General features: G+C 48.7%; 1 non-coding gene across 1 annotated transcript; it reads left to right on the plus strand.

The window, feature by feature from the left end:
* The first annotated feature begins 1,350 nt into the window (after window positions 1-1,350).
* Window positions 1,351-1,454, plus strand: LOC115895320. Its single transcript, XR_004055531.1, has one exon. It is a non-coding gene; the product is annotated as a U6 spliceosomal RNA (small nuclear RNA).
* Window positions 1,455-6,000: the final 4,546 nt, after the last annotated feature.

A 6,000-nucleotide genomic window follows, 5' to 3' on the forward strand; every position in this document is an offset into this window, starting at 1 on the left:
AGATGAGCTTAGCTGAGGCACCCTGGCCTCAGCTCTGGTACTGCCCAGTCTAGGGCAGCTTCTGACCCACTCTCTGCAGAGGAGAGGGGGTGCTACTGAGAAGTCCTTACCTAGGACTCCAGCCTTGCTTCAGACAGGCCTAGTGGCCAGGTGTCACCCACATCTAAGCTCTGCTCCATGGTCACGTTTCTGTGCTGAGCGTTTCTGAGTGGAGGGTGTTGCCTTCTTCCCTTTGAGACACTACTTGGGGTTAGGGAGTGAAGGGAGGAGATACCCAGATGACTGCAGCCACTTGGTGTGTGGGAGGTTTTGCAACTCAGGGACATTGAGTGCCACTCCCCTGCCCCGCCTTCTCTGGGCTGGAGATTCCCGTCTTGGCCTCTTCTGCTACTTCTTCTTTTGAGACAGAGTCTCGCTCTGTGGCCCAGGTTGGAGTACAGTGGAGCGATCTTAGCTCACTGCAGCCTAAGCCTCCCTGGGCTTAAGCAATCCCGCCACCTCAGCCTCTTGCGTAGCTGGGACTACAGGCATGCACCACCATGCCTGGCTAAGTTTTATATTTTTGGTAGAGATGGGGTTTCACCATGTTGCCCAGGCTGGTCTCCAACTCCTGAGCTCAAGCAATCAGTGTGAGCCACCACGCCCAGCCTGCTAAGTCTTTTTTACTATTGCTTTTGTTTATGCCCTCCTAGAGCAGCTTAAGTCCAAAAATACTACCAGATGCAATCTTCGTGCACAGCCAGTTGACCCCAACAAGGAAACTGGGATGGAGAAGTCCAGCAGGGTCGCACCACAGAGCCCCTCCTTGGGGCCTCTCTCCCTGCTATGCAGCCAGCTTTCATTGTTTGTGGTCTCAGAAAGATGATGCATAGGCTGAGTCTGTGCTCATATAAGGTACAAGGTGGCTGTGCTAGGGAGGAGGAGGGAGAGAAACTAACGTAAGGAGAGTGCTATCAGGTCAGACACATGACTTGACATCCTGCCTCTAACCCTCCTATCTCTGGGATCCGGCTAAATCCCTCCTCCCCTGCGTCTCGGATTCCTCACCTTGGAAAGATTGCTGAGGATGGTGAATAATCCTGCTCTGCCTAGCTCACAACACTTTATTAAGTGAAATACACCATCCACGTTACTGTAATTAAATTGTGCCCCTGAGTCCTCCTTCCCCAAGACAGCCAAACTTGTAGGAGTATAAATTAGTGCCACTTTACAGAGCACTTTGATAATGTCTAATAAATCTGGAGTTGTACCTGGCCCCGGATGCAGCAACTGTACTCCTGAAATACATCTTGGAGAAGCATCAGCATGTGCACAAAGAGACAGGAGTACAGGTTAAGTACCCCTCATCTGGTGCTCACTTTGGCAGCACATATACTAAAAAAAAATGATGCAGAGAACATTAGCATGGCCTCTGCACAAGGATGTGATATGGTTTGGCTGTGTCCCCAATCAAAGCTCATCTTGAATTGTACTCCCATAATTCCCACGTGTATGGGAGGGACCTGATGGGAGATATTTGAATCATGGCGGTGGTTTCCCCCATACTGTTCTCATGGTAGTGAATAAGTCTCACGAGATCTGTTGGATTTATCAGGGGTTTCTGCTTTTGCATCTTCCTCATTTTCTCTTGCCTCCACCATGTAAGAAGTGCCTTTCGCCTCCTGCCATGATTCTCAGGCCTCCCCAGCCATGTGGAACTGTTAAGTCCAATTAAACTTCTTTTTCTTCCCAGTCTCAGGTATGTCTTTATCAGGAGTGTGCAAATGGACTAATACAGGATGACATGCAAATTCATGAAGTGTTCTATTTAAAAAAAGAAAAGAAAAAGTATCCCTTATCTGAAATGCTTGGGACAGGAAGTGTCTCAGATTTCGGATTTCTTTGGATTTTGGAATATTTGCATTAGACTGATCCAGCATCCCAAATCCAAAAATCTGAAATCCAACATGCTCCAATTAGCATTTCCTTTTAGCATCATGTTGGCACTCGAAAAGTTTCATATTTTGGAGCATTTTGGATTTGAAAGCTTAACCTGGGCCGGGCGCGGTGGCTCAAGCCTGTAATCCCAGCACTTTGGGAGGCCGAGACGGGTGGATCGCGAGGTCAGGAGATCGAGACCATCCTGGCTAACACGGCGAAACCCCGTCTCTACTAAAAAATACAAAAAACTAGCCGGGCGAGTTGGCGGGTGCCTGTAGTCCCAGCTACTTGGGAGGCTGAGGCAGGAGAATGGCGTAAACCCGGGAGGCGGAGCTTGCAGTGAGCTGAGATCCGGCCACTGCACTCCAGCCTGGGCGACAGAGCGAGACTCCGTCTCAAAAAAAAAAAAAAAAAAAAAAAAAAGAAAGCTTAACCTGTATTGATAATTATAAAAACTTGGAAACTACTGTAGAGGAGGAAAAATTTTTCTTCTACTCTATTTATTTATTTATTTATTTATTTATTTACATGTACGTGGGTGTCCTCACAAGAAACATGAAGACCCAAAGAAACAAGAGTTGAAAGCTCATATACTGAGTTGGGCAAAGAGTAGTAAGTGTGACAAGATGAAAGGGCCTGAGCTAGGGGAGTTACATTGGTTGAAAAAGTGGGAAGATACAGGTTTGTTAACAAGGTTCACACAGATTTCTCTCAGCCTTTAACTTCCCCTCCTTGGTGATAAGAGCATCTCTTTCCTTCTGGTATAAGAAGGATACATTGGGTCAGGCGCTGTGGCTCACACCTGTAATCCCAGCACTTTGGGAGGCTGAGGCGGGCGGTTCATGAGGTCAGGAGATCGAGACCATCCTGGCTAACAGGGTGAAACCCTGTCTCTACTAAAAATACAAAAAAATTAGCCAGGCGTGGTGGCAGGCGCCTTTATTCCCAGCCACTCAGGAGGCCGAGGTAGGAGAATGGTGTGAACCCAGGAGGCAGAGCTTGCAGTGAGCCAAGATTATGCCACTGCATTCCAGCCTGGGCAACAGAGCAACACTCTATCTCAAAAGAAAAAAAGAAGGATACATTGGCTGGGCATGGTGGCTCATGCCTATAATCCCAGCACTTTGGGAGGCTGAGGCAGGCAGATCACCTGAGGTCAGGAGTTTGAGACCAGCCTGGCCAACATGGTGAAATCCCATATTTACCAAAAACACAAAAATTAGCCAGGCGTGGTGGCACACGCCTGCAATCCCAGCTACTCCAGAGGCTGAGGCGGGAGAATCACTTGAACCCAGGAGGCAGAGGTTGCAGTGAGCCGAGATTATGCCACTGCACTCCAGCCTGGGTGATAGAGTGACACACTCCGTATCAAAAAAAATAGGCCGGGCACGGTGGCTTACGCCTGTAATCCCAGCACTTTGGGAGGCTGAGGTGGGCGGATCCCAAGGTCAGGAGATCGAGACCATCCTGGCTAACATGGTGAAACCCCGTCTCTTCTAAAAATACAAAAAATTAGCCAGGTGTGGTGGCGGATACCTGTAGTCCCAGCTTCTCGGGAGGCTGAGGCAGGAGAATGGCGTGAACCCGGGAGGTGGAGCTTGCAGTGAGCCGAGATCACGCCACTGCACTGCAGCCTGGGTGACAGAGTGAGAGTCCATCTCAAAAAAAAAAAAAAAAAAAAAAAGAAGGTTTCATTTCACATGACAATTTCATCTGTTTTTAAAGAAAAAGAAGGACGGTCAGAGTGTCCTTACACCTGTTTTTCAGGTGCCTTTTCTTAAGAGACAGGTTCTTATTCTGTCTCCTAGGCTGGAGTGCAGTGGTGCGATCATAGGTCACTGCATCCTCAACTTCCTGTGCTCAAGTGATCTTCACATTCAGTCTGCTAAGTAGCTAAGACTATAGGTACATATCACCACGCCCAGATAATTTTTTTGTTCTTTTTAATAACAGGGTCTCACCATGTTGGCCAGGCTGGTCTCGAACTCAAGCAATCCTCCCACCTCAGCCCCCCAGAGTGCTGGGACTACAGGCATGAGCCACCTCACCAGGCCACAGGTGCCTTTAACTCAAAATAGTCAATAGGCCAGAGTGGCATATTTTGGGGTGGCATGTCGTGAACACCTTCACAGCCCAGTGCCTGCCAGGAGAATGGGTCAATTGTAAAGCAGTCACAGAATGGTATACGATTTGGCAGTGAAATGCACAAGCGGGCGGCTATGTGCATCAACACAGACGAACCTTGTAAGCAGCATTGATGCAAAAATCAAATTGCGAAAGACCTGCCATACAATCCCAGTTGTACAGATTTTAAAACATGCAAATATAGTGGTATTGGTTGCCCACCCTTGTGATGTATAATTCTATACACTTTAAAATGGTTTTATGATCTGTGGGTCAGAACATGCATGTATGTATATATATAGTGATAAACCTTAAGCTCAGCATTGGGTAAGGAATGCCATATGATAAGAGATCAAAAAAGAGCTTTGGGCCAGGCGCGTGGCTCATGCCTGTAATCCCAGCACTTTGGGAGGCCAAGGCAAGAGGATCCCTTGAGTTCAGGAGTTCAAAACCAGCCTGGGCAACATAGTGAAACTCTGTCTCTGCAAAAAAATAGGGGAAAAAAAAGTGAGCTGGGCATGGTGGTGCACACCTGTGGTCCCAGGTACAGGAGGGTGAAGTGGGAGGATGGCTTGAGCCCAGAAGGTGGAGGTTGCAGTGAGCCAGGATCACGCCACTGTACTCCAGCCTCGGCAACAGAGCAAGACCCTGTCCCCCCCATTAAAAAAAGGAGCTCTGGGCCAGGCACAGTGGTTCACTCCTGTAATTCCAGCACTTTTGGAGGCTGAGGCAGGAGGATCCCTTAAGCTCAGGAGCTTGAGACCAGCCTGGGTAACAGTGAAACCCCATCGCTAAAAACAATACAAAAAAAAATTAGCTAGGCATGGTGGTGTGTGCCTATAGTCTCTGCTACTGGGGAGGCTGAGGTGGGAGGATGGCTTGAGTCCAGGAGGCAGAGGTTGCAGTGAGCTAAGATCACACCACCGCCCTCCAGCCTGGGCGACAGAGCCAGACCCCTGTTAAACAAACAAAAAAGGAGCTTTATTTACAGCTGTGGTTTTATATCTTAAATTGGGAGGTAGTGACACAGATTTTTTTTTTTTTTTTTTGAGATGGAGTTTCCCTCTTGTTGCCCAGGCTGGAGTGCAATGGCACGATCTTAGCTCACCGCAACCTCCACCTCCTGGGTTCAAGCAATTCTCCTGCCTCAGCCTCCCGAGTAGCTGGTATTACAGACTTGCGCTACCTCGGCCGGCTAATTTCATGTATTTTTAGTAGAGACAGGGTTTCTCCATGTTGGTCAGGCTGATCTCAAACTCCCGACCTCAAGTGATCCACCCGCCTCAGCCTCCCAAAGTGCTGGGATTACAGGCATAAGACGCCGTGCCTGGCTGTGGCACAGGTATTTCTTATATTATTCATTATATCTATTTATCTGAAATAGTTCAAGATAGCTTTGTTTCGATGAGAGATGAGCCTCACCTCAGAGAAACTTGCGTCACCCCAGTCAGCCTCCTTTCTGGAGGCCCAAGGGAGGAGCAGCTCAGGATGGATAGGTTGCCATGGTGATGGGCTTGCTGGGCATCAGGGAGCTTTCCAGCGTGATCTCCTCCAAGTGGCATCTGGAGCATTTCCCAGGAGATGAGTGACTCACAAGTAGCCTGCCAGGTGCCCCCCTTTCTTTCTCTAAAAAGCAGGTTTTGAGGGGCCGGGGAAGCCAAGGGGGCTGGGCCAGGCCACGTGCCCCTCCTCAAGCAGCTGCACAGTGGGATTGCCCCGCCAGCTGACGATGAGAAACTGACTGAGTCAGTCTCCTCCCAAAACATGGCTGTAACAGATGCTCAGAGGCAGGGCATGAACAGGCCATATGTTAGAAGGATGCTGCACAGGCCTCGACTTGTTAGATGCAAAATAAATGGTTCCTGATCTGGATAAATGAGCTTGAAATGTGAAGACACCAAAACGAATTACACTCAATGTCTGGATTTTCTGGCGGAAGTTATGGAGTTGCCTGTC

The sequence above is a fragment of the Rhinopithecus roxellana genome, chromosome 20 (assembly GCF_007565055.1).
Source record: "Rhinopithecus roxellana isolate Shanxi Qingling chromosome 20, ASM756505v1, whole genome shotgun sequence".
NCBI lineage: Eukaryota > Metazoa > Chordata > Mammalia > Primates > Cercopithecidae > Rhinopithecus > Rhinopithecus roxellana.